This window comes from Callionymus lyra, chromosome 8 (genome assembly GCF_982586985.1).
Source record: "Callionymus lyra chromosome 8, fCalLyr1.hap1.1, whole genome shotgun sequence".
NCBI lineage: Eukaryota > Metazoa > Chordata > Actinopteri > Syngnathiformes > Callionymidae > Callionymus > Callionymus lyra.
Window position 1 is genome coordinate 3,375,404 of NC_141825.1, and position 24,857 is coordinate 3,400,260.

Below are 24,857 nucleotides of genomic sequence, written 5' to 3' on the forward strand. Positions count from 1 at the left end.
ATGGAAATTAAGTGTACAAACCCCTCAAGCGGTTGGCCAAGGCCTTTCCCAATTGATGTGGAGTGTTCAAGTGAGGAGAAGGATGGGGGTATTTCGTTCCTTACCCTTCCTGGTTCCCTTCTCTGTATGGCTCCTTACCCTGTATGGTTCCTTACTCTGTCTGGTTCCTTTCATAGTGTTGCTCCTTACTCTGCCTTGTTCCTTACCCTATATGGTTCCTTACTCTGTCTGGTTCCTTTCATAGTGTGGCTCCTTACTCTGCCTTGTTCCTTACCCTATATGGTTCCTTAATCTGTCTGGCTCCTTTCATAGTGTTGCTCTCCTTACTAGGTCTGGGTTCTTACTCTGTGTGGCTCCTTACTCTGCCTTGTTCCTTACCCTGTGTGGCTCATTACTCCCCACCATGAGTAAGAACAAGGGATTATTTCCAGGCCATCAAGTCTATGAGCTCTACAATTCATACTTACCTGGCAGGGGAGACACCATGATCAGGAAGGTGGTTCACCCAAGGCGAGGCCCGGCCATTGCACTCTAGGTCATGCTGACCTTTGCGAATTCCCCAAATGTGGGAATCTCGACTGCATAATTTCTGGTAGTGGGGGACTGCGTTCGCGCTCTCCCCCGTTCATCACTTGTTAAAGAATGCTTTAGTTTGATGCAAGCTCGTGTGGAACACTCAGCCGAGGCTTGTCCTTGTCTGTAGGGTTTAACAAGTTGCCGGGTAGGTTGGAATCACCTTCTGGGATCAAGTTAAAATCGCGCTCTCAGTGAATGACCTTTGTCGACCTTCTTAGCACTGGACTGATCTCAAAATCTGGAAATCTGGTTCCTTACCCTGCCTGGTTCCTTTCTCTGTATGGCTCCTTACCCTGTCTGGTTCCTTAACCTGTTTGGCTCCTTACTCTGTGTTGTTCCTTACCCTGTGTGGCTCCATACTCTGTGTTGCTCCTTACTCTGTCTTGTCCCTTACTCTGTGTGGCTCCTTACTCTGTGTGGCTCCTTACTCTGTGTTGTTCCTTACCCTGTGTTGCTCCTTACTCTATGTTGCTCCTTACTCTGTCTGGTTCCTTACTCTGTGTTGTTCCTTACTCTGTCTGGTTACTTACTCTGTGTGGCTCCTTACTTTGTCAGGTTCCTTTCTTTGTGTGGCTCCTTACCCTGTGTGGTTCCTTACCCTGTGTGGTTCCTTACCCTATGTGGCTCCCTACCTTTTCTGGTTCTTTACCCTTTGTGGCCCCGTAAGTGGCTCTCGTTGACCTTTCGAGCCCCTCTAAAAGGTCATGCACATGGTTGCCATCGCTTCTCGGCCTTTTGGCTAAGATCAAGTGTAGTATCTGTTCTTATCAGTTTAATATCTGATACGTCTCCTATATGGAGACCATATATTAAATTGATTTTTGGACATGGGAGAAGGGCCAGGGGCTTGCTCCACCCTCTCTGCGCATTGACCCGGTATTGCATTATCTCTGGGAACAGTGCAAAAACCTAAAAGTTGTATGGAAATTAAGTGTACAAACCCCTCAAGCGGTTGGCCAAGGCCTTTCCCAATTGATGTGGAGTGTTCAAGTGAGGAGAAGGATGGGGGTATTTCGTTCCTTACCCTTCCTGGTTCCCTTCTCTGTATGGCTCCTTACCCTGTATGGTTCCTTACTCTGTCTGGTTCCTTTCATAGTGTTGCTCCTTACTCTGCCTTGTTCCTTACCCTATATGGTTCCTTACTCTGTCTGGTTCCTTTCATAGTGTGGCTCCTTACTCTGCCTTGTTCCTTACCCTATATGGTTCCTTAATCTGTCTGGTTCCTTTCATAGTGTTGCTCTCCTTACTAGGTCTGGGTTCTTACTCTGTGTGGCTCCTTACTCTGCCTTGTTCCTTACCCTGTGTGGCTCATTACTCCCCACCATGAGTAAGAACAAGGGATTATTTCCAGGCCATCAAGTCTATGAGCTCTACAATTCATACTTACCTGGCAGGGGAGACACCATGATCAGGAAGGTGGTTCACCCAAGGCGAGGCCCGGCCATTGCACTCTAGGTCATGCTGACCTTTGCGAATTCCCCAAATGTGGGAATCTCGACTGCATAATTTCTGGTAGTGGGGGACTGCGTTCGCGCTCTCCCCCGTTCATCACTTGTTAAAGAATGCTTTAGTTTGATGCAAGCTCGTGTGGAACACTCAGCCGAGGCTTGTCCTTGTCTGTAGGGTTTAACAAGTTGCCGGGTAGGTTGGAATCACCTTCTGGGATCAAGTTAAAATCGCGCTCTCAGTGAATGACCTTTGTCGACCTTCTTAGCACTGGACTGATCTCAAACTGTTGGCCCAGGCCTTTCCCAATTGATGTGGAGCATTCCAGTGAGGAGAAGGAGATCTGGTTCCTTACCCTGCCTGGTTCCTTTCTCTGTATGGCTCCTTACCCTGTTTGGCTCCTTACTCTGTGTTGTTCCTTACCCTGTGTGGCTCCTTACTCTGTGTTGCTCCTTACTCTGTCTTGTCCCTTACTCTGTGTGGCTCCTTACTCTGTGTGGCTCCTTACTCTGTGTTGTTCCTTACCCTGTGTTGCTCCTTACTCTATGTTGCTCCTTACTCTGTCTGGTTCCTTACTCTGTGTTGTTCCTTACTCTGTCTGGTTACTTACTCTGTGTGGCTCCTTACTTTGTCAGGTTCCTTTCTTTGTGTGGCTCCTTACCCTGTGTGGTTCCTTACCCTGTGTGGTTCCTTACCCTATGTGGCTCCCTACCTTTTCTGGTTCTTTACCCTTTGTGGCCCCGTAAGTGGCTCTCGTTAACCTTTCGAGCCCCTCTAAAAGGTCATGCACATGGTTGCCATCGCTTCTCGGCCTTTTGGCTAAGATCAAGTGTAGTATCTGTTCTTATCAGTTTAATATCTGATACGTCTCCTATATGGAGACCATATATTAAATTGATTTTTGGACATGGGAGAAGGGCCAGGGGCTTGCTCCACCCTCTCTGCGCATTGACCCGGTATTGCATTATCTCTGGGAACAGTGCAAAAACCTAAAAGTTGTATGGAAATTAAGTGTACAAACCCCTCAAGCGGTTGGCCAAGGCCTTTCCCAATTGATGTGGAGTGTTCAAGTGAGGAGAAGGATGGGGGTATTTCGTTCCTTACCCTTCCTGGTTCCCTTCTCTGTATGGCTCCTTACCCTGTATGGTTCCTTACTCTGTCTGGTTCCTTTCATAGTGTTGCTCCTTACTCTGCCTTGTTCCTTACCCTATATGGTTCCTTACTCTGTCTGGTTCCTTTCATAGTGTGGCTCCTTACTCTGCCTTGTTCCTTACCCTATATGGTTCCTTAATCTGTCTGGTTCCTTTCATAGTGTTGCTCTCCTTACTAGGTCTGGGTTCTTACTCTGTGTGGCTCCTTACTCTGCCTTGTTCCTTACCCTGTGTGGCTCATTACTCCCCACCATGAGTAAGAACAAGGGATTATTTCCAGGCCATCAAGTCTATGAGCTCTACAATTCATACTTACCTGGCAGGGGAGACACCATGATCAGGAAGGTGGTTCACCCAAGGCGAGGCCCGGCCATTGCACTCTAGGTCATGCTGACCTTTGCGAATTCCCCAAATGTGGGAATCTCGACTGCATAATTTCTGGTAGTGGGGGACTGCGTTCGCGCTCTCCCCCGTTCATCACTTGTTAAAGAATGCTTTAGTTTGATGCAAGCTCGTGTGGAACACTCAGCCGAGGCTTGTCCTTGTCTGTAGGGTTTAACAAGTTGCCGGGTAGGTTGGAATCACCTTCTGGGATCAAGTTAAAATCGCGCTCTCAGTGAATGACCTTTGTCGACCTTCTTAGCACTGGACTGATCTCAAAATCTGGAAATCTGGTTCCTTACCCTGCCTGGTTCCTTTCTCTGTATGGCTCCTTACCCTGTCTGGTTCCTTAACCTGTTTGGCTCCTTACTCTGTGTTGTTCCTTACCCTGTGTGGCTCCTTACTCTGTGTTGCTCCTTACTCTGTCTTGTCCCTTACTCTGTGTGGCTCCTTACTCTGTTTGGCTCCTTACTCTGTGTTGTTCCTTACCCTGTGTTGCTCCTTACTCTATGTTGCTCCTTACTCTGTCTGGTTCCTTACTCTGTGTTGTTCCTTACTCTGTCTGGTTACTTACTCTGTGTGGCTCCTTACTTTGTCAGGTTCCTTTCTTTGTGTGGCTCCTTACCCTGTGTGGTTCCTTACCCTGTGTGGTTCCTTACCCTATGTGGCTCCCTACCTTTTCTGGTTCTTTACCCTTTGTGGCCCCGTAAGTGGCTCTCGTTGACCTTTCGAGCCCCTCTAAAAGGTCATGCACATGGTTGCCATCGCTTCTCGGCCTTTTGGCTAAGATCAAGTGTAGTATCTGTTCTTATCAGTTTAATATCTGATACGTCTCCTATATGGAGACCATATATTAAATTGATTTTTGGACATGGGAGAAGGGCCAGGGGCTTGCTCCACCCTCTCTGCGCATTGACCCGGTATTGCATTATCTCTGGGAACAGTGCAAAAACCTAAAAGTTGTATGGAAATTAAGTGTACAAACCCCTCAAGCGGTTGGCCAAGGCCTTTCCCAATTGATGTGGAGTGTTCAAGTGAGGAGAAGGATGGGGGTATTTCGTTCCTTACCCTTCCTGGTTCCCTTCTCTGTATGGCTCCTTACCCTGTATGGTTCCTTACTCTGTCTGGTTCCTTTCATAGTGTTGCTCCTTACTCTGCCTTGTTCCTTACCCTATATGGTTCCTTACTCTGTCTGGTTCCTTTCATAGTGTGGCTCCTTACTCTGCCTTGTTCCTTACCCTATATGGTTCCTTAATCTGTCTGGTTCCTTTCATAGTGTTGCTCTCCTTACTAGGTCTGGGTTCTTACTCTGTGTGGCTCCTTACTCTGCCTTGTTCCTTACCCTGTGTGGCTCATTACTCCCCACCATGAGTAAGAACAAGGGATTATTTCCAGGCCATCAAGTCTATGAGCTCTACAATTCATACTTACCTGGCAGGGGAGACACCATGATCAGGAAGGTGGTTCACCCAAGGCGAGGCCCGGCCATTGCACTCTAGGTCATGCTGACCTTTGCGAATTCCCCAAATGTGGGAATCTCGACTGCATAATTTCTGGTAGTGGGGGACTGCGTTCGCGCTCTCCCCCGTTCATCACTTGTTAAAGAATGCTTTAGTTTGATGCAAGCTCGTGTGGAACACTCAGCCGAGGCTTGTCCTTGTCTGTAGGGTTTAACAAGTTGCCGGGTAGGTTGGAATCACCTTCTGGGATCAAGTTAAAATCGCGCTCTCAGTGAATGACCTTTGTCGACCTTCTTAGCACTGGACTGATCTCAAAATCTGGAAATCTGGTTCCTTACCCTGCCTGGTTCCTTTCTCTGTATGGCTCCTTACCCTGTCTGGTTCCTTAACCTGTTTGGCTCCTTACTCTGTGTTGTTCCTTACCCTGTGTGGCTCCATACTCTGTGTTGCTCCTTACTCTGTCTTGTCCCTTACTCTGTGTGGCTCCTTACTCTGTGTGGCTCCTTACTCTGTGTTGTTCCTTACCCTGTGTTGCTCCTTACTCTATGTTGCTCCTTACTCTGTCTGGTTCCTTACTCTGTGTTGTTCCTTACTCTGTCTGGTTACTTACTCTGTGTGGCTCCTTACTTTGTCAGGTTCCTTTCTTTGTGTGGCTCCTTACCCTGTGTGGTTCCTTACCCTGTGTGGTTCCTTACCCTATGTGGCTCCCTACCTTTTCTGGTTCTTTACCCTTTGTGGCCCCGTAAGTGGCTCTCGTTGACCTTTCGAGCCCCTCTAAAAGGTCATGCACATGGTTGCCATCGCTTCTCGGCCTTTTGGCTAAGATCAAGTGTAGTATCTGTTCTTATCAGTTTAATATCTGATACGTCTCCTATATGGAGACCATATATTAAATTGATTTTTGGACATGGGAGAAGGGCCAGGGGCTTGCTCCACCCTCTCTGCGCATTGACCCGGTATTGCATTATCTCTGGGAACAGTGCAAAAACCTAAAAGTTGTATGGAAATTAAGTGTACAAACCCCTCAAGCGGTTGGCCAAGGCCTTTCCCAATTGATGTGGAGTGTTCAAGTGAGGAGAAGGATGGGGGTATTTCGTTCCTTACCCTTCCTGGTTCCCTTCTCTGTATGGCTCCTTACCCTGTATGGTTCCTTACTCTGTCTGGTTCCTTTCATAGTGTTGCTCCTTACTCTGCCTTGTTCCTTACCCTATATGGTTCCTTACTCTGTCTGGTTCCTTTCATAGTGTGGCTCCTTACTCTGCCTTGTTCCTTACCCTATATGGTTCCTTAATCTGTCTGGTTCCTTTCATAGTGTTGCTCTCCTTACTAGGTCTGGGTTCTTACTCTGTGTGGCTCCTTACTCTGCCTTGTTCCTTACCCTGTGTGGCTCATTACTCCCCACCATGAGTAAGAACAAGGGATTATTTCCAGGCCATCAAGTCTATGAGCTCTACAATTCATACTTACCTGGCAGGGGAGACACCATGATCAGGAAGGTGGTTCACCCAAGGCGAGGCCCGGCCATTGCACTCTAGGTCATGCTGACCTTTGCGAATTCCCCAAATGTGGGAATCTCGACTGCATAATTTCTGGTAGTGGGGGACTGCGTTCGCGCTCTCCCCCGTTCATCACTTGTTAAAGAATGCTTTAGTTTGATGCAAGCTCGTGTGGAACACTCAGCCGAGGCTTGTCCTTGTCTGTAGGGTTTAACAAGTTGCCGGGTAGGTTGGAATCACCTTCTGGGATCAAGTTAAAATCGCGCTCTCAGTGAATGACCTTTGTCGACCTTCTTAGCACTGGACTGATCTCAAACTGTTGGCCCAGGCCTTTCCCAATTGATGTGGAGCATTCCAGTGAGGAGAAGGAGATCTGGTTCCTTACCCTGCCTGGTTCCTTTCTCTGTATGGCTCCTTACCCTGTTTGGCTCCTTACTCTGTGTTGTTCCTTACCCTGTGTGGCTCCTTACTCTGTGTTGCTCCTTACTCTGTCTTGTCCCTTACTCTGTGTGGCTCCTTACTCTGTGTGGCTCCTTACTCTGTGTTGTTCCTTACCCTGTGTTGCTCCTTACTCTATGTTGCTCCTTACTCTGTCTGGTTCCTTACTCTGTGTTGTTCCTTACTCTGTCTGGTTACTTACTCTGTGTGGCTCCTTACTTTGTCAGGTTCCTTTCTTTGTGTGGCTCCTTACCCTGTGTGGTTCCTTACCCTGTGTGGTTCCTTACCCTATGTGGCTCCCTACCTTTTCTGGTTCTTTACCCTTTGTGGCCCCGTAAGTGGCTCTCGTTAACCTTTCGAGCCCCTCTAAAAGGTCATGCACATGGTTGCCATCGCTTCTCGGCCTTTTGGCTAAGATCAAGTGTAGTATCTGTTCTTATCAGTTTAATATCTGATACGTCTCCTATATGGAGACCATATATTAAATTGATTTTTGGACATGGGAGAAGGGCCAGGGGCTTGCTCCACCCTCTCTGCGCATTGACCCGGTATTGCATTATCTCTGGGAACAGTGCAAAAACCTAAAAGTTGTATGGAAATTAAGTGTACAAACCCCTCAAGCGGTTGGCCAAGGCCTTTCCCAATTGATGTGGAGTGTTCAAGTGAGGAGAAGGATGGGGGTATTTCGTTCCTTACCCTTCCTGGTTCCCTTCTCTGTATGGCTCCTTACCCTGTATGGTTCCTTACTCTGTCTGGTTCCTTTCATAGTGTTGCTCCTTACTCTGCCTTGTTCCTTACCCTATATGGTTCCTTACTCTGTCTGGTTCCTTTCATAGTGTGGCTCCTTACTCTGCCTTGTTCCTTACCCTATATGGTTCCTTAATCTGTCTGGTTCCTTTCATAGTGTTGCTCTCCTTACTAGGTCTGGGTTCTTACTCTGTGTGGCTCCTTACTCTGCCTTGTTCCTTACCCTGTGTGGCTCATTACTCCCCACCATGAGTAAGAACAAGGGATTATTTCCAGGCCATCAAGTCTATGAGCTCTACAATTCATACTTACCTGGCAGGGGAGACACCATGATCAGGAAGGTGGTTCACCCAAGGCGAGGCCCGGCCATTGCACTCTAGGTCATGCTGACCTTTGCGAATTCCCCAAATGTGGGAATCTCGACTGCATAATTTCTGGTAGTGGGGGACTGCGTTCGCGCTCTCCCCCGTTCATCACTTGTTAAAGTATGCTTTAGTTTGATGCAAGCTCGTGTGGAACACTCAGCCGAGGCTTGTCCTTGTCTGTAGGGTTTAACAAGTTGCCGGGTAGGTTGGAATCACCTTCTGGGATCAAGTTAAAATCGCGCTCTCAGTGAATGACCTTTGTCGACCTTCTTAGCACTGGACTGATCTCAAAATCTGGAAATCTGGTTCCTTACCCTGCCTGGTTCCTTTCTCTGTATGGCTCCTTACCCTGTCTGGTTCCTTAACCTGTTTGGCTCCTTACTCTGTGTTGTTCCTTACCCTGTGTGGCTCCATACTCTGTGTTGCTCCTTACTCTGTCTTGTCCCTTACTCTGTGTGGCTCCTTACTCTGTTTGGCTCCTTACTCTGTGTTGTTCCTTACCCTGTGTTGCTCCTTACTCTATGTTGCTCCTTACTCTGTCTGGTTCCTTACTCTGTGTTGTTCCTTACTCTGTCTGGTTACTTACTCTGTGTGGCTCCTTACTTTGTCAGGTTCCTTTCTTTGTGTGGCTCCTTACCCTGTGTGGTTCCTTACCCTGTGTGGTTCCTTACCCTATGTGGCTCCCTACCTTTTCTGGTTCTTTACCCTTTGTGGCCCCGTAAGTGGCTCTCGTTGACCTTTCGAGCCCCTCTAAAAGGTCATGCACATGGTTGCCATCGCTTCTCGGCCTTTTGGCTAAGATCAAGTGTAGTATCTGTTCTTATCAGTTTAATATCTGATACGTCTCCTATATGGAGACCATATATTAAATTGATTTTTGGACATGGGAGAAGGGCCAGGGGCTTGCTCCACCCTCTCTGCGCATTGACCCGGTATTGCATTATCTCTGGGAACAGTGCAAAAACCTAAAAGTTGTATGGAAATTAAGTGTACAAACCCCTCAAGCGGTTGGCCAAGGCCTTTCCCAATTGATGTGGAGTGTTCAAGTGAGGAGAAGGATGGGGGTATTTCGTTCCTTACCCTTCCTGGTTCCCTTCTCTGTATGGCTCCTTACCCTGTATGGTTCCTTACTCTGTCTGGTTCCTTTCATAGTGTTGCTCCTTACTCTGCCTTGTTCCTTACCCTATATGGTTCCTTACTCTGTCTGGTTCCTTTCATAGTGTGGCTCCTTACTCTGCCTTGTTCCTTACCCTATATGGTTCCTTAATCTGTCTGGTTCCTTTCATAGTGTTGCTCTCCTTACTAGGTCTGGGTTCTTACTCTGTGTGGCTCCTTACTCTGCCTTGTTCCTTACCCTGTGTGGCTCATTACTCCCCACCATGAGTAAGAACAAGGGATTATTTCCAGGCCATCAAGTCTATGAGCTCTACAATTCATACTTACCTGGCAGGGGAGACACCATGATCAGGAAGGTGGTTCACCCAAGGCGAGGCCCGGCCATTGCACTCTAGGTCATGCTGACCTTTGCGAATTCCCCAAATGTGGGAATCTCGACTGCATAATTTCTGGTAGTGGGGGACTGCGTTCGCGCTCTCCCCCGTTCATCACTTGTTAAAGAATGCTTTAGTTTGATGCAAGCTCGTGTGGAACACTCAGCCGAGGCTTGTCCTTGTCTGTAGGGTTTAACAAGTTGCCGGGTAGGTTGGAATCACCTTCTGGGATCAAGTTAAAATCGCGCTCTCAGTGAATGACCTTTGTCGACCTTCTTAGCACTGGACTGATCTCAAACTGTTGGCCCAGGCCTTTCCCAATTGATGTGGAGCATTCCAGTGAGGAGAAGGAGATCTGGTTCCTTACCCTGCCTGGTTCCTTTCTCTGTATGGCTCCTTACCCTGTTTGGCTCCTTACTCTGTGTTGTTCCTTACCCTGTGTGGCTCCTTACTCTGTGTTGCTCCTTACTCTGTCTTGTCCCTTACTCTGTGTGGCTCCTTACTCTGTGTGGCTCCTTACTCTGTGTTGTTCCTTACCCTGTGTTGCTCCTTACTCTGTGTTGCTCCTTACTCTGTCTGGTTCCTTACTCTGTGTTGTTCCTTACTCTGTCTGGTTACTTACTCTGTGTGGCTCCTTACTTTGTCAGGTTCCTTTCTTTGTGTGGCTCCTTACCCTGTGTGGTTCCTTTCCCTGTGTGGTTCCTTACCCTATGTGGCTCCCTACCTTTTCTGGTTCTTTACCCTTTGTGGCCCCGTAAGTGGCTCTCGTTGACCTTTCGAGCCCCTCTAAAAGGTCATGCACATGGTTGCCATCGCTTCTCGGCCTTTTGGCTAAGATCAAGTGTAGTATCTGTTCTTATCAGTTTAATATCTGATACGTCTCCTATATGGAGACCATATATTAAATTGATTTTTGGACATGGGAGAAGGGCCAGGGGCTTGCTCCACCCTCTCTGCGCATTGACCCGGTATTGCATTATCTCTGGGAACAGTGCAAAAACCTAAAAGTTGTATGGAAATTAAGTGTACAAACCCCTCAAGCGGTTGGCCAAGGCCTTTCCCAATTGATGTGGAGTGTTCAAGTGAGGAGAAGGATGGGGGTATTTCGTTCCTTACCCTTCCTGGTTCCCTTCTCTGTATGGCTCCTTACCCTGTATGGTTCCTTACTCTGTCTGGTTCCTTTCATAGTGTTGCTCCTTACTCTGCCTTGTTCCTTACCCTATATGGTTCCTTACTCTGTCTGGTTCCTTTCATAGTGTGGCTCCTTACTCTGCCTTGTTCCTTACCCTATATGGTTCCTTAATCTGTCTGGTTCCTTTCATAGTGTTGCTCTCCTTACTAGGTCTGGGTTCTTACTCTGTGTGGCTCCTTACTCTGCCTTGTTCCTTACCCTGTGTGGCTCATTACTCCCCACCATGAGTAAGAACAAGGGATTATTTCCAGGCCATCAAGTCTATGAGCTCTACAATTCATACTTACCTGGCAGGGGAGACACCATGATCAGGAAGGTGGTTCACCCAAGGCGAGGCCCGGCCATTGCACTCTAGGTCATGCTGACCTTTGCGAATTCCCCAAATGTGGGAATCTCGACTGCATAATTTCTGGTAGTGGGGGACTGCGTTCGCGCTCTCCCCCGTTCATCACTTGTTAAAGAATGCTTTAGTTTGATGCAAGCTCGTGTGGAACACTCAGCCGAGGCTTGTCCTTGTCTGTAGGGTTTAACAAGTTGCCGGGTAGGTTGGAATCACCTTCTGGGATCAAGTTAAAATCGCGCTCTCAGTGAATGACCTTTGTCGACCTTCTTAGCACTGGACTGATCTCAAAATCTGGAAATCTGGTTCCTTACCCTGCCTGGTTCCTTTCTCTGTATGGCTCCTTACCCTGTCTGGTTCCTTAACCTGTTTGGCTCCTTACTCTGTGTTGTTCCTTACCCTGTGTGGCTCCATACTCTGTGTTGCTCCTTACTCTGTCTTGTCCCTTACTCTGTGTGGCTCCTTACTCTGTTTGGCTCCTTACTCTGTGTTGTTCCTTACCCTGTGTTGCTCCTTACTCTATGTTGCTCCTTACTCTGTCTGGTTCCTTACTCTGTGTTGTTCCTTACTCTGTCTGGTTACTTACTCTGTGTGGCTCCTTACTTTGTCAGGTTCCTTTCTTTGTGTGGCTCCTTACCCTGTGTGGTTCCTTACCCTGTGTGGTTCCTTACCCTATGTGGCTCCCTACCTTTTCTGGTTCTTTACCCTTTGTGGCCCCGTAAGTGGCTCTCGTTGACCTTTCGAGCCCCTCTAAAAGGTCATGCACATGGTTGCCATCGCTTCTCGGCCTTTTGGCTAAGATCAAGTGTAGTATCTGTTCTTATCAGTTTAATATCTGATACGTCTCCTATATGGAGACCATATATTAAATTGATTTTTGGACATGGGAGAAGGGCCAGGGGCTTGCTCCACCCTCTCTGCGCATTGACCCGGTATTGCATTATCTCTGGGAACAGTGCAAAAACCTAAAAGTTGTATGGAAATTAAGTGTACAAACCCCTCAAGCGGTTGGCCAAGGCCTTTCCCAATTGATGTGGAGTGTTCAAGTGAGGAGAAGGATGGGGGTATTTCGTTCCTTACCCTTCCTGGTTCCCTTCTCTGTATGGCTCCTTACCCTGTATGGTTCCTTACTCTGTCTGGTTCCTTTCATAGTGTTGCTCCTTACTCTGCCTTGTTCCTTACCCTATATGGTTCCTTACTCTGTCTGGTTCCTTTCATAGTGTGGCTCCTTACTCTGCCTTGTTCCTTACCCTATATGGTTCCTTAATCTGTCTGGTTCCTTTCATAGTGTTGCTCTCCTTACTAGGTCTGGGTTCTTACTCTGTGTGGCTCCTTACTCTGCCTTGTTCCTTACCCTGTGTGGCTCATTACTCCCCACCATGAGTAAGAACAAGGGATTATTTCCAGGCCATCAAGTCTATGAGCTCTACAATTCATACTTACCTGGCAGGGGAGACACCATGATCAGGAAGGTGGTTCACCCAAGGCGAGGCCCGGCCATTGCACTCTAGGTCATGCTGACCTTTGCGAATTCCCCAAATGTGGGAATCTCGACTGCATAATTTCTGGTAGTGGGGGACTGCGTTCGCGCTCTCCCCCGTTCATCACTTGTTAAAGAATGCTTTAGTTTGATGCAAGCTCGTGTGGAACACTCAGCCGAGGCTTGTCCTTGTCTGTAGGGTTTAACAAGTTGCCGGGTAGGTTGGAATCACCTTCTGGGATCAAGTTAAAATCGCGCTCTCAGTGAATGACCTTTGTCGACCTTCTTAGCACTGGACTGATCTCAAACTGTTGGCCCAGGCCTTTCCCAATTGATGTGGAGCATTCCAGTGAGGAGAAGGAGATCTGGTTCCTTACCCTGCCTGGTTCCTTTCTCTGTATGGCTCCTTACCCTGTTTGGCTCCTTACTCTGTGTTGTTCCTTACCCTGTGTGGCTCCTTACTCTGTGTTGCTCCTTACTCTGTCTTGTCCCTTACTCTGTGTGGCTCCTTACTCTGTGTGGCTCCTTACTCTGTGTTGTTCCTTACCCTGTGTTGCTCCTTACTCTGTGTTGCTCCTTACTCTGTCTGGTTCCTTACTCTGTGTTGTTCCTTACTCTGTCTGGTTACTTACTCTGTGTGGCTCCTTACTTTGTCAGGTTCCTTTCTTTGTGTGGCTCCTTACCCTGTGTGGTTCCTTTCCCTGTGTGGTTCCTTACCCTATGTGGCTCCCTACCTTTTCTGGTTCTTTACCCTTTGTGGCCCCGTAAGTGGCTCTCGTTGACCTTTCGAGCCCCTCTAAAAGGTCATGCACATGGTTGCCATCGCTTCTCGGCCTTTTGGCTAAGATCAAGTGTAGTATCTGTTCTTATCAGTTTAATATCTGATACGTCTCCTATATGGAGACCATATATTAAATTGATTTTTGGACATGGGAGAAGGGCCAGGGGCTTGCTCCACCCTCTCTGCGCATTGACCCGGTATTGCATTATCTCTGGGAACAGTGCAAAAACCTAAAAGTTGTATGGAAATTAAGTGTACAAACCCCTCAAGCGGTTGGCCAAGGCCTTTCCCAATTGATGTGGAGTGTTCAAGTGAGGAGAAGGATGGGGGTATTTCGTTCCTTACCCTTCCTGGTTCCCTTCTCTGTATGGCTCCTTACCCTGTATGGTTCCTTACTCTGTCTGGTTCCTTTCATAGTGTTGCTCCTTACTCTGCCTTGTTCCTTACCCTATATGGTTCCTTACTCTGTCTGGTTCCTTTCATAGTGTGGCTCCTTACTCTGCCTTGTTCCTTACCCTATATGGTTCCTTAATCTGTCTGGTTCCTTTCATAGTGTTGCTCTCTTTACTAGGTCTGGGTTCTTACTCTGTGTGGCTCCTTACTCTGCCTTGTTCCTTACCCTGTGTGGCTCATTACTCCCCACCATGAGTAAGAACAAGGGATTATTTCCAGGCCATCAAGTCTATGAGCTCTACAATTCATACTTACCTGGCAGGGGAGACACCATGATCAGGAAGGTGGTTCACCCAAGGCGAGGCCCGGCCATTGCACTCTAGGTCATGCTGACCTTTGCGAATTCCCCAAATGTGGGAATCTCGACTGCATAATTTCTGGTAGTGGGGGACTGCGTTCGCGCTCTCCCCCGTTCATCACTTGTTAAAGAATGCTTTAGTTTGATGCAAGCTCGTGTGGAACACTCAGCCGAGGCTTGTCCTTGTCTGTAGGGTTTAACAAGTTGCCGGGTAGGTTGGAATCACCTTCTGGGATCAAGTTAAAATCGCGCTCTCAGTGAATGACCTTTGTCGACCTTCTTAGCACTGGACTGATCTCAAACTGTTGGCCAAGGCCTTTCCCAATTGATGTGGAGTGTTCAAGTGAGGAGAAGGATGGGGGTATTTCGTTCCTTACCCTTCCTGGTTCCCTTCTCTGTATGGCTCCTTACCCTGTATGGTTCCTTACTCTGTCTGGTTCCTTTCATAGTGTTGCTCCTTACTCTGCCTTGTTCCTTACCCTATATGGTTCCTTACTCTGTCTGGTTCCTTTCATAGTGTGGCTCCTTACTCTGCCTTGTTCCTTACCCTATATGGTTCCTTAATCTGTCTGGTTCCTTTCATAGTGTTGCTCTCCTTACTAGGTCTGGGTTCTTACTCTGTGTGGCTCCTTACTCTGCCTTGTTCCTTACCCTGTGTGGCTCATTACTCCCCACCATGAGTAAGAACAAGGGATTATTTCCAGGCCATCAAGTCTATGAGCTCTACAATTCATACTTACCTGGCAGGGGAGACACCATGATCAGGAAGGTGGTTCACCCAAGGCGAGGCCCGGCCATTGCACTCTAGGTCATGCTGACCTTTGCGAATTCCCCAAATGTGGGAATCTCGACTGCATAATTTCTGGTAGTGGGGGACTGCGTTCGCGCTCTCCCCCGTTCATCACTTGTTAAAGAATGCTTTAGTTTGATGCAAGCTCGTGTGGAACACTCAGCCGAGGCTTGTCCTTGTCTGTAGGGTTTAACAAGTTGCCGGGTAGGTTGGAATCACCTTCTGGGATCAAGTTAAAATCGCGCTCTCAGTGAATGACCTTTGTCGACCTTCTTAGCACTGGACTGATCTCAAACTGTTGGCCCAGGCCTTTCCCAATTGATGTGGAGCATTCCAGTGAGGAGAAGGAAATCTGGTTCCTTACCCTGCCTGGTTCCTTTCTCTGTATGGCTCCTTACCCTGTCTGGTTCCTTAACCTGTTTGGCTCCTTACTCTGTGTTGTTCCTTACCCTGTGTGGCTCCTTACTCTGTGTTGCTCCTTACTCTGTCTTGTCCCTTACTCTGTGTGGCTCCTTACTCTGTGTGGCTCCTTACTCTGTGTTGTTCCTTACCCTGTGTTGCTCCTTACTCTATGTTGCTCCTTACTCTGTCTGGTTCCTTACTCTGTGTTGTTCCTTACTCTGTCTGGTTACTTACTCTGTGTGGCTCCTTACTTTGTCAGGTTCCTTTCTTTGTGTGGCTCCTTACCCTGTGTGGTTCCTTACCCTGTGTGGTTCCTTACCCTATGTGGCTCCCTACCTTTTCTGGTTCTTTACCCTTTGTGGCCCCGTAAGTGGCTCTCGTTGACCTTTCGAGCCCCTCTAAAAGGTCATGCACATGGTTGCCATCGCTTCTCGGCCTTTTGGCTAAGATCAAGTGTAGTATCTGTTCTTATCAGTTTAATATCTGATACGTCTCCTATATGGAGACCATATATTAAATTGATTTTTGGACATGGGAGAAGGGCCAGGGGCTTGCTCCACCCTCTCTGCGCATTGACCCGGTATTGCATTATCTCTGGGAACAGTGCAAAAACCTAAAAGTTGTATGGAAATTAAGTGTACAAACCCCTCAAGCGGTTGGCCAAGGCCTTTCCCAATTGATGTGGAGTGTTCAAGTGAGGAGAAGGATGGGGGTATTTCGTTCCTTACCCTTCCTGGTTCCCTTCTCTGTATGGCTCCTTACCCTGTATGGTTCCTTACTCTGTCTGGTTCCTTTCATAGTGTTGCTCCTTACTCTGCCTTGTTCCTTACCCTATATGGTTCCTTACTCTGTCTGGTTCCTTTCATAGTGTGGCTCCTTACTCTGCCTTGTTCCTTACCCTATATGGTTCCTTAATCTGTCTGGTTCCTTTCATAGTGTTGCTCTCCTTACTAGGTCTGGGTTCTTACTCTGTGTGGCTCCTTACTCTGCCTTGTTCCTTACCCTGTGTGGCTCATTACTCCCCACCATGAGTAAGAACAAGGGATTATTTCCAGGCCATCAAGTCTATGAGCTCTACAATTCATACTTACCTGGCAGGGGAGACACCATGATCAGGAAGGTGGTTCACCCAAGGCGAGGCCCGGCCATTGCACTCTAGGTCATGCTGACCTTTGCGAATTCCCCAAATGTGGGAATCTCGACTGCATAATTTCTGGTAGTGGGGGACTGCGTTCGCGCTCTCCCCCGTTCATCACTTGTTAAAGAATGCTTTAGTTTGATGCAAGCTCGTGTGGAACACTCAGCCGAGGCTTGTCCTTGTCTGTAGGGTTTAACAAGTTGCCGGGTAGGTTGGAATCACCTTCTGGGATCAAGTTAAAATCGCGCTCTCAGTGAATGACCTTTGTCGACCTTCTTAGCACTGGACTGATCTCAAACTGTTGGCCCAGGCCTTTCCCAATTGATGTGGAGCATTCCAGTGAGGAGAAGGAGATCTGGTTCCTTACCCTGCCTGGTTCCTTTCTCTGTATGGCTCCTTACCCTGTTTGGCTCCTTACTCTGTGTTGTTCCTTACCCTGTGTGGCTCCTTACTCTGTGTTGCTCCTTACTCTGTCTTGTCCCTTACTCTGTGTGGCTCCTTACTCTGTTTGGCTCCTTACTCTGTGTTGTTCCTTACCCTGTGTTGCTCCTTACTCTGTGTTGCTCCTTACTCTGTCTGGTTCCTTACTCTGTGTTGTTCCTTACTCTGTCTGGTTACTTACTCTGTGTGGCTCCTTACTTTGTCAGGTTCCTTTCTTTGTGTGGCTCCTTACCCTGTGTGGTTCCTTACCCTGTGTGGTTCCTTACCCTATGTGGCTCCCTACCTTTTCTGGTTCTTTACCCTTTGTGGCCCCGTAAGTGGCTCTCGTTGACCTTTCGAGCCCCTCTAAAAGGTCATGCACATGGTTGCCATCGCTTCTCGGCCTTTTGGCTAAGATCAAGTGTAGTATCTGTTCTTATCAGTTTAATATCTGATACGTCTCCTATATGGAGACCATATATTAAATTGATTTTTGGACATGGGAGAAGGGCCAGGGGCTTGCTCCACCCTCTCTGCGCATTGACCCGGTATTGCATTATCTCTGGGAACAGTGCAAAAACCTAAAAGTTGTATGGAAATTAAGTGTACAAACCCCTCAAGCGGTTGGCCAAGGCCTTTCCCAATTGATGTGGAGTGTTCAAGTGAGGAGAAGGATGGGGGTATTTCGTTCCTTACCCTTCCTGGTTCCCTTCTCTGTATGGCTCCTTACCCTGTATGGTTCCTTACTCTGTCTGGTTCCTTTCATAGTGTTGCTCCTTACTCTGCCTTGTTCCTTACCCTATATGGTTCCTTACTCTGTCTGGTTCCTTTCATAGTGTGGCTCCTTACTCTGCCTTGTTCCTTACCCTATATGGTTCCTTAATCTGTCTGGTTCCTTTCATAGTGTTGCTCTCCTTACTAGGTCTGGGTTCTTACTCTGTGTGGCTCCTTACTCTGCCTTGTTCCTTACCCTGTGTGGCTCATTACTCCCCACCATGAGTAAGAACAAGGGATTATTTCCAGGCCATCAAGTCTATGAGCTCTACAATTCATACTTACCTGGCAGGGGAGACACCATGATCAGGAAGGTGGTTCACCCAAGGCGAGGCCCGGCCATTGCACTCTAGGTCATGCTGACCTTTGCGAATTCCCCAAATGTGGGAATCTCGACTGCATAATTTCTGGTAGTGGGGGACTGCGTTCGCGCTCTCCCCCGTTCATCACTTGTTAAAGAATGCTTTAGTTTGATGCAAGCTCGTGTGGAACACTCAGCCGAGGCTTGTCCTTGTCTGTAGGGTTTAACAAGTTGCCGGGTAGGTTGGAATCACCTTCTGGGATCAAGTTAAAATCGCGCTCTCAGTGAATGACCTTTGTCGACCTTCTTAGCACTGGACTGATCTCAAACTGTTGGCCCAGGCCTTTCCCAATTGATGTGGAGCATTCCAGTGAGGAGAAGGAAATCTGGTTCCTTACCCTGCCTGGTTCCTTTCTCTGTATGGCTCCTTACCCTGTCTGGTTCCTTAACCTGTTTGGCTCCTTACTCTGTGTTGTTCCTTACCCTGTGTGGCTCCTTACTCTGTGTTGCTCCTTACTCTGTCTTGTCCCTTACTCTGTGTGGCTCCTTACTCTGTGTGGCTCCTTACTCTGTGTTGTTCCTTACCCTGTGTTGCTCCTTACTCTATGTTGCTCCTTACTCTGTCTGGTTCCTTACTCTGTCTGGTTCCTTACTCTGTGTTGTTCCTTACTCTGTCTGGTTACTTACTCTGTGTGGCTCCTTACTTTGTCAGGTTCCTTTCTTTGTGTGGCTCCTTACCCTGTGTGGTTCCTTACCCTGTGTGGTTCCTTACCCTATGTGGTTCCTTACCCTATGTGGCTCCCTACCTTTTCTGGTTCTTTACCCTTTGTGGCCCCGTAAGTGGCTCTCGTTGACCTTTCGAGCCCCTCTAAAAGGTCATGCACATGGTTGCCATCGCTTCTCGGCCTTTTGGCTAAGATCAAGTGTAGTATCTGTTCTTATCAGTTTAATATCTGATACGTCTCCTATATGGAGACCATATATTAAATTGATTTTTGGACATGGGAGAAGGGCCAGGGGCTTGCTCCACCCTCTCTGCGCATTGACCCGGTATTGCATTATCTCTGGGAACAGTGCAAAAACCTAAAAGTTGTATGGAAATTAAGTGTACAAACCCCTCAAGCGGTTGGCCAAGGCCTTTCCCAATTGATGTGGAGTGTTCAAGTGAGGAGAAGGATGGGGGTATTTCGTTCCTTACCCTTCCTGGTTCCCTTCTCTGTATGGCTCCTTACCCTGTATGGTTCCTTACTCTGTCTGGTTCCTTTCATAGTGTTGCTCCTTACTCTGCCTTGTTCCTTACCCTATATGGTTCCTTACTCTGTCTGGTTCCTTTCATAGTGTGGCTCCTTACTCTGCCTTGTTCCTTACCCTATATGGTTCCTTAATCTGACTGGTTCCTTTCATAGTGTTGCTCTCCTTACTAGGTCTGGGTTCTTACTCTGTGTGGCTCCTTACTCTGCCTTGTTCCTTACCCTGTGTGGCTCATTACTCCCCACCATGAGTAAGAACAAGGGATTATTTCCAGGCCATCAAGTCTATGAGCTCTACAATTCATACTTACCTGGCAGGGGAGACACCATGATCAGGAAGGTGGTTCACCCAAGGCGAGGCCCGGCCATTGCACTCTAGGTCATGCTGACCTTTGCGAATTCCCCAAATGTGGGAATCTCGACTGCATAATTTCTGGTAGTGGGGGACTGCGTTCGCGCTCTCCCCCGTTCATCACTTGTTAAAGAATGCTTTAGTTTGATGCAAGCTCGTGTGGAACACTCAGCCGAGGCTTGTCCTTGTCTGTAGGGTTTAACAAGTTGCCGGGTAGGTTGGAATCACCTTCTGGGATCAAGTTAAAATCGCGCTCTCAGTGAATGACCTTTGTCGACCTTCTTAGCACTGGACTGATCTCAAACTGTTGGCCCAGGCCTTTCCCAATTGATGTGGAGCATTCCAGTGAGGAGAAGGAGATCTGGTTCCTTACCCTGCCTGGTTCCTTTCTCTGTATGGCTCCTTACCCTGTTTGGCTCCTTACTCTGTGTTGTTCCTTACCCTGTGTGGCTCCTTACTCTGTGTTGCTCCTTACTCTGTCTTGTCCCTTACTCTGTGTGGCTCCTTACTCTGTGTGGCTCCTTACTCTGTGTTGTTCCTTACCCTGTGTTGCTCCTTACTCTGTGTTGCTCCTTACTCTGTCTGGTTCCTTACTCTGTGTTGTTCCTTACTCTGTCTGGTTACTTACTCTGTGTGGCTCCTTACTTTGTCAGGTTCCTTTCTTTGTGTGGCTCCTTACCCTGTGTGGTTCCTTACCCTGTGTGGTTCCTTACCCTATGTGGCTCCCTACCTTTTCTGGTTCTTTACCCTTTGTGGCCCCGTAAGTGGCTCTCGTTGACCTTTCGAGCCCCTCTAAAAGGTCATGCACATGGTTGCCATCGCTTCTCGGCCTTTTGGCTAAGATCAAGTGTAGTATCTGTTCTTATCAGACTTTACTACCTTGGACCAGTATACTGGTTCCTGGTAACAGGTAAGTACCTCTTAAGTTTTACCTTTTAAGTTTGGCTTTTTAGTTATTTTTTATAGATTTTATTGTTCATTTTTATCATAGTTTTGTGGTGTCTCCACCATGTCAGCCTCCCATGCTGGCATGCGGAGGCACCACACTGTGCGTTTTAATTTTAATGAAGTTAATGGTAAACTTTTAAACATGTCAAGACTAGATTTTTCTAGAAAGCTGATTCAGCAAATTTTGGAGTTTACTCCAAATGACTTGAACTGTATCCTTTCGTTACCCTTTAACAAAGGATTCGATGTCAGTTTTAGGTCTGCTGTTCAGCTTAAAGATTTTTGGATTCGTTTTGAGAATGCCAAACCCCAGTTTTCTGCATTTGCAGTGGAGAAACTGACGGACAACTCCTTGAAAACGGTGATTGTCCGAATGTTCAATGAAACTGTAAATGCAGAGGATGTATGCATATGGCTGGGGAGATATTGTACTGTCAAAGGCCAGGCTACCAAGGTGAGAGATGAGGATGGCATCTGGAACTGCTCATGGAGGGTCCCTATCCAGCAATGGCCGGACCCTCAGGGCTTCCAGGGCCTAAAACATCTCCCACCAATGATGGTCCTGGGAGAAAACAGGGGCTACATCCACTACCAGGGTCAGCCCAAGCTCTGCCGGAGATGTGGGGAGCATGGACACCTGGTAGAGGCTTGTGAAAAAGTATTCTGTGGCAAGTGCAGAGAAATTGGACATACTTATGAACAGTGTTCCAATGGCAGAAAGTGCAATCTTTGTGGTGACTTGAACCATCTCTTCAGAGACTGTCCACGATCTTTTGCCAACAAGTTGAAAGTGACAAGAATGGCGGAAAAGGAAAATGGAGAGAAAGAGAGGGAAAGTTTCCCGCCAAATCAAAAAATTGGCGGGAAACTTTCAAATCTCCCTCCAAATCCTCCTAGTGGTGGAGAGGGCCCACAGGGGGAGGGAGAAGGGGAGGGGACATCTTCCTCCTCCACCTCAGTCTCCGCCTCCACAGAGTCCACAGATAATGTGAAGGACAAAATGGAGGAAGTGGGGGAGGGGGTGGGGGAGTCTGATGGCAAACTGGAGGAGGAAGATCAAACACTGTATGTCCCCCTCCCAAATCCACAGCTCTCCAAGAGACCGGCGTCCGATATATCTCTGGATCCCCCAGAGATGGTGGAGAAGAGGGGAAGACCTGGAGCTTTTACAGAGAGCGACTCCAGTGAGGGCTCCAGAGAATTCCCTCCAAACCCCCCCAACGAGGTCTCTTTCCTTGATGTCGCCTTACAGTCAACCCCAAAAGCTCGCAAAACTGGTAAGAAAAGCCATGCTGCCAAGCCCGACACCGAGAGCTCGAAGGGGAAAGTCAGCTCGAAGGCTCCACTCAAAAACCATGAGTGTAGATGGGAGCTACTTTCACAAGATATCAAATGATTTTTATAGTCCCCTCTCTGTAGTCTTTTAAAAATGTTTTACCTGTTGCTTTTAACCTTACTCATGTCTATCACCTTCTCGACTATCAATGTTAGAAGTGTGAAGTCGAGAGTTAGAGCCCAAACTGTTTTAACGTTCTTAAAGGATTTTAAAGCAGATGTGTTTTTACTTCAGGAGTGTGGGCTACCCTTTTTAAAAAACTACAGAGAGTGGGAAAAGCTATGGCCACAGCCCTCTATATGGAGCGGCTCGAACCAAAACAAAAATGACGGGGTGGCCATCCTAATTAAAAACAAAAATATCTCACTGAAGGGTAGCACAGTGGTGAAAGACGGACGGGCAATTTTAGCAAACTTGACTTTTATGGGAACCGACATTAACATTTTAAATGTATATGGTTTTAATGACAAAAACGACAGGTATGACCTTTTAGAAGACCTGCAGTCCCACATGCTAGGTAGGAGACCATTAGTTGTTGGAGGGGATTTTAATTGTATTTTAAGTAGGAGTGACCGCAAAGGAGCAGGGTGCGATTTTAAAATGGACAAAACGTCGGTTTTATTACAGGAAATCCGAAAAGATTTTAAACTATGCGACTGTTTTAAAACACTGCATCCAAGAGAGGAGGGCTTCACTTGGTTCAGTAGTGATGGTACCAGAGCCTCTCGCATTGACTACCTTTTTTCAAGAGACTGCCCCCCGACAGATGCAACATTAACACCTGTTTTCTTTTCTGATCACGTCCTTCTCTCCTGCACACTTTCAATCACGCAAGGTGTGACTGTAGGAAGAGGTCTGTGGAAACTTAACTGCTCCCTTTTAGAAGATAGGGAGTTAGTTAGGGAATACCGGGAGCAGTACAAAGACTGGCAGACCCTTCAAGACATGTACAAGACACGAGCACCGTGGTGGGAAATGGTGAAAGGGAGGACACAGACTTTCTTTATGAAGGCAGGTAAAAAGACAAAAGATAGGGACGACAGACGCATGATGGGACTGCAGAAAAGACTACAAAGATACTTTTTATTAAACCAAAATGGTATCGATTTTAACGAGGAGATTTTAAATGTAAAACAGGAAATGACTGCAATAAGCGAAAAGAAAAGTAAAGGGGCAATAATAAGGAGTAAAGAAAGAGAAATAGAAGAAGGGGAAAAGTGTACACGTTATTTTTTTAGGAAGATTCTAAACAGAGGGGGAGGGATTTTTAATTTAAAAAATGGAGAAAATATTGAAAATACAAATGAGGGACTAAAAGAAGTCATTGAAACTTTTTTTACAAATATATATAACAGAAAGCAGGTCGAAGAAAATGTTTTAAATGAACTTTTAAAAATGCTGTCAAAAACAATCAATGACAGTGAAACCTTAACACAAACAATTACAGAAATGGAAATGACAAAATGTATAAAAACTTTTAAAAACCACAAAAGCCCAGGAGAGGATGGACTCCCTGTGGAATTTTATTGGACTTTCTGGGACATTTTAACCCCTGACTTGCTTGCTGTTTTTAACGACTTTGACACAATGACGACACTTCCCGACAGTTTTAGAGTAGGAATAGTTACACTTTTACACAAAGACAAAGACAAGACGGACATCCGGAACTGGAGACCAATTACACTTTTAAATGTTGATTGTAAACTTTTTAGTAAGATTTTAGCATCACGTATGTCTCCTTTTTTAGATGGGCTGATCCACCCGGATCAAGCCTGTGCCGTCCCTGGGAGGAAGATCACAGACAACCTCATACTGATCCGAGACACCATCTGTCTGGCGAGAGACAGAAACATCCGACTTTTAGTATTAAATTTAGATTTTGAAAAAGCCTTTGATCGGATCTCGCACCAGTACCTCTTCAAGGTACTGCAAAAGATGGGTTTTCCACAGAAATACTTGGATTGGGTGGGCCTGCTATACCGGGATATAACAAGCAGATTTGTTGTTAACGGGCATCTGACAAAAGCAGTAAATATCCGCTGCGGTGTCCGACAGGGATGTCCGTTATCTGCCCTCTTGTATGTGGCTTGCATTGAACCTCTGGCACAGGTCTTGAGAAGGGACCAATGGATCAGGGGGGTGCCAATTCCGGGTAGTGGAGGGAGGGAAGCAAAATGTTTTTTATATATGGACGATTTTAGTATTCTCTGTTCTGACCTCCTCTCTCTCCACAGAACTTTAGACCTGACTGACTGGTTTGGACTGGCCTCTGGGTCCAAGCTCAACAGAGACAAGACCCATGCCCACTTCTATGGACCTTGGACTGACGTTGAAAAGACCGGACTACCTCTGACAGTGACCCAGACTGAACTAAAAATACTTGGGGTAAAATTTGACAAACACGGGGAGGGGGCGACAAATTGGAACCAGGTGTTAGGTAAAGTTAGTCAAAGACTGGGATACTGGGGACTAAGACGACTGACTTTTGAAGGGAAGATTTTAATCATAAAGACAGTTATAGTACCTCTTTTTTTATTGGTATGTTCAGTTTTTACCCCGCCTAGGAGGGTGCTTTTAACTGTTGAAAGGAAGCTTTTTTATTTTTTATGGCGCTCAAAAACCGAAAGGTTAAAGAGAGCGACCATGAAAAAGGAAAGAGAAAAGGGAGGGAAAGGGTTTCCAGACCTCAGACTGGTACTCGGAGGACATTACACATCCCTCCACCTAAAAATAGTAACCGCCCCATCCAGAAATCCAAAAACCGTAGCTATGACACGTTTCTGGATGGGGTACTATCTCCGACGGTTGGGACTGGTGAAGTGGGACCTCCGAGTGCCAGTGTCTTTTAACATGCCACCCTCCTATGGTTTTATCGAGAAATTTTTAAAGGGTTTTAATCTTGAGGGAGATGTACATGTTTTAAGTAGATTGAACTCTCTTGTGTCTCTTGTGCAGGAGCGGGAACCAGTGAGTCCAGTGCGTGGGCTTACCCAAGGTGAGCCCAGCACAGTTTGGAAGAATGTGAACCACCCTGCCCTCACCAACGGACTAC

General features: G+C 47.1%; 26 non-coding genes and 1 pseudogene across 26 annotated transcripts; all 27 read left to right on the forward strand.

The window, feature by feature from the left end:
* Window positions 1-459: 459 nt before the first annotated feature.
* On the forward strand, window positions 460-624 carry LOC148072910 (U1 spliceosomal RNA). Its single transcript, XR_015712325.1, has one exon. It is a non-coding gene; the product is annotated as a U1 spliceosomal RNA (small nuclear RNA).
* A 671-nt stretch (window positions 625-1,295) lies between these two features.
* On the forward strand, window positions 1,296-1,486 carry LOC148072911 (U2 spliceosomal RNA). The gene has a single exon (XR_015712691.1). It is a non-coding gene; the product is annotated as a U2 spliceosomal RNA (small nuclear RNA).
* Window positions 1,487-1,955: 469 nt separating this feature from the next.
* LOC148072912 (U1 spliceosomal RNA) lies at window positions 1,956-2,120 on the forward strand. Its single transcript, XR_015712326.1, has one exon. It is a non-coding gene; the product is annotated as a U1 spliceosomal RNA (small nuclear RNA).
* Window positions 2,121-2,821: 701 nt separating this feature from the next.
* Window positions 2,822-3,012, forward strand: LOC148072913 (U2 spliceosomal RNA). Its single transcript, XR_015712692.1, has one exon. It is a non-coding gene; the product is annotated as a U2 spliceosomal RNA (small nuclear RNA).
* Window positions 3,013-3,481: 469 nt separating this feature from the next.
* On the forward strand, window positions 3,482-3,646 carry LOC148072914 (U1 spliceosomal RNA). Its single transcript, XR_015712327.1, has one exon. It is a non-coding gene; the product is annotated as a U1 spliceosomal RNA (small nuclear RNA).
* A 671-nt stretch (window positions 3,647-4,317) lies between these two features.
* On the forward strand, window positions 4,318-4,508 carry LOC148072915 (U2 spliceosomal RNA). The gene has a single exon (XR_015712693.1). It is a non-coding gene; the product is annotated as a U2 spliceosomal RNA (small nuclear RNA).
* A 469-nt stretch (window positions 4,509-4,977) lies between these two features.
* On the forward strand, window positions 4,978-5,142 carry LOC148072916 (U1 spliceosomal RNA). The gene has a single exon (XR_015712328.1). It is a non-coding gene; the product is annotated as a U1 spliceosomal RNA (small nuclear RNA).
* Window positions 5,143-5,813: 671 nt separating this feature from the next.
* LOC148072917 (U2 spliceosomal RNA) lies at window positions 5,814-6,004 on the forward strand. Its single transcript, XR_015712694.1, has one exon. It is a non-coding gene; the product is annotated as a U2 spliceosomal RNA (small nuclear RNA).
* A 469-nt stretch (window positions 6,005-6,473) lies between these two features.
* On the forward strand, window positions 6,474-6,638 carry LOC148072918 (U1 spliceosomal RNA). Its single transcript, XR_015712329.1, has one exon. It is a non-coding gene; the product is annotated as a U1 spliceosomal RNA (small nuclear RNA).
* Window positions 6,639-7,339: 701 nt separating this feature from the next.
* LOC148072919 (U2 spliceosomal RNA) lies at window positions 7,340-7,530 on the forward strand. The gene has a single exon (XR_015712695.1). It is a non-coding gene; the product is annotated as a U2 spliceosomal RNA (small nuclear RNA).
* Window positions 7,531-7,999: 469 nt separating this feature from the next.
* Window positions 8,000-8,164, forward strand: LOC148072920 (U1 spliceosomal RNA). Its single transcript, XR_015712330.1, has one exon. It is a non-coding gene; the product is annotated as a U1 spliceosomal RNA (small nuclear RNA).
* Window positions 8,165-8,835: 671 nt separating this feature from the next.
* Window positions 8,836-9,026, forward strand: LOC148072921 (U2 spliceosomal RNA). Its single transcript, XR_015712696.1, has one exon. It is a non-coding gene; the product is annotated as a U2 spliceosomal RNA (small nuclear RNA).
* Window positions 9,027-9,495: 469 nt separating this feature from the next.
* LOC148072922 (U1 spliceosomal RNA) lies at window positions 9,496-9,660 on the forward strand. Its single transcript, XR_015712332.1, has one exon. It is a non-coding gene; the product is annotated as a U1 spliceosomal RNA (small nuclear RNA).
* Window positions 9,661-10,361: 701 nt separating this feature from the next.
* LOC148072923 (U2 spliceosomal RNA) lies at window positions 10,362-10,552 on the forward strand. The gene has a single exon (XR_015712697.1). It is a non-coding gene; the product is annotated as a U2 spliceosomal RNA (small nuclear RNA).
* Window positions 10,553-11,021: 469 nt separating this feature from the next.
* On the forward strand, window positions 11,022-11,186 carry LOC148072924 (U1 spliceosomal RNA). The gene has a single exon (XR_015712333.1). It is a non-coding gene; the product is annotated as a U1 spliceosomal RNA (small nuclear RNA).
* A 671-nt stretch (window positions 11,187-11,857) lies between these two features.
* Window positions 11,858-12,048, forward strand: LOC148072925 (U2 spliceosomal RNA). The gene has a single exon (XR_015712699.1). It is a non-coding gene; the product is annotated as a U2 spliceosomal RNA (small nuclear RNA).
* A 469-nt stretch (window positions 12,049-12,517) lies between these two features.
* LOC148072926 (U1 spliceosomal RNA) lies at window positions 12,518-12,682 on the forward strand. Its single transcript, XR_015712334.1, has one exon. It is a non-coding gene; the product is annotated as a U1 spliceosomal RNA (small nuclear RNA).
* Window positions 12,683-13,383: 701 nt separating this feature from the next.
* Window positions 13,384-13,574, forward strand: LOC148072927 (U2 spliceosomal RNA). The gene has a single exon (XR_015712700.1). It is a non-coding gene; the product is annotated as a U2 spliceosomal RNA (small nuclear RNA).
* Window positions 13,575-14,043: 469 nt separating this feature from the next.
* Window positions 14,044-14,208, forward strand: LOC148072928 (U1 spliceosomal RNA). Its single transcript, XR_015712335.1, has one exon. It is a non-coding gene; the product is annotated as a U1 spliceosomal RNA (small nuclear RNA).
* Window positions 14,209-14,826: 618 nt separating this feature from the next.
* LOC148072929 (U1 spliceosomal RNA) lies at window positions 14,827-14,991 on the forward strand. Its single transcript, XR_015712336.1, has one exon. It is a non-coding gene; the product is annotated as a U1 spliceosomal RNA (small nuclear RNA).
* A 718-nt stretch (window positions 14,992-15,709) lies between these two features.
* On the forward strand, window positions 15,710-15,900 carry LOC148072930 (U2 spliceosomal RNA). Its single transcript, XR_015712701.1, has one exon. It is a non-coding gene; the product is annotated as a U2 spliceosomal RNA (small nuclear RNA).
* Window positions 15,901-16,369: 469 nt separating this feature from the next.
* On the forward strand, window positions 16,370-16,534 carry LOC148072931 (U1 spliceosomal RNA). Its single transcript, XR_015712337.1, has one exon. It is a non-coding gene; the product is annotated as a U1 spliceosomal RNA (small nuclear RNA).
* A 701-nt stretch (window positions 16,535-17,235) lies between these two features.
* Window positions 17,236-17,426, forward strand: LOC148072932 (U2 spliceosomal RNA). The gene has a single exon (XR_015712702.1). It is a non-coding gene; the product is annotated as a U2 spliceosomal RNA (small nuclear RNA).
* A 469-nt stretch (window positions 17,427-17,895) lies between these two features.
* Window positions 17,896-18,060, forward strand: LOC148072933 (U1 spliceosomal RNA). Its single transcript, XR_015712338.1, has one exon. It is a non-coding gene; the product is annotated as a U1 spliceosomal RNA (small nuclear RNA).
* A 752-nt stretch (window positions 18,061-18,812) lies between these two features.
* On the forward strand, window positions 18,813-19,003 carry LOC148072934 (U2 spliceosomal RNA). The gene has a single exon (XR_015712703.1). It is a non-coding gene; the product is annotated as a U2 spliceosomal RNA (small nuclear RNA).
* Window positions 19,004-19,472: 469 nt separating this feature from the next.
* On the forward strand, window positions 19,473-19,637 carry LOC148072935 (U1 spliceosomal RNA). The gene has a single exon (XR_015712339.1). It is a non-coding gene; the product is annotated as a U1 spliceosomal RNA (small nuclear RNA).
* Window positions 19,638-20,338: 701 nt separating this feature from the next.
* Window positions 20,339-20,483, forward strand: LOC148072936 (U2 spliceosomal RNA; annotated as a pseudogene).
* Window positions 20,484-24,857: the final 4,374 nt, after the last annotated feature.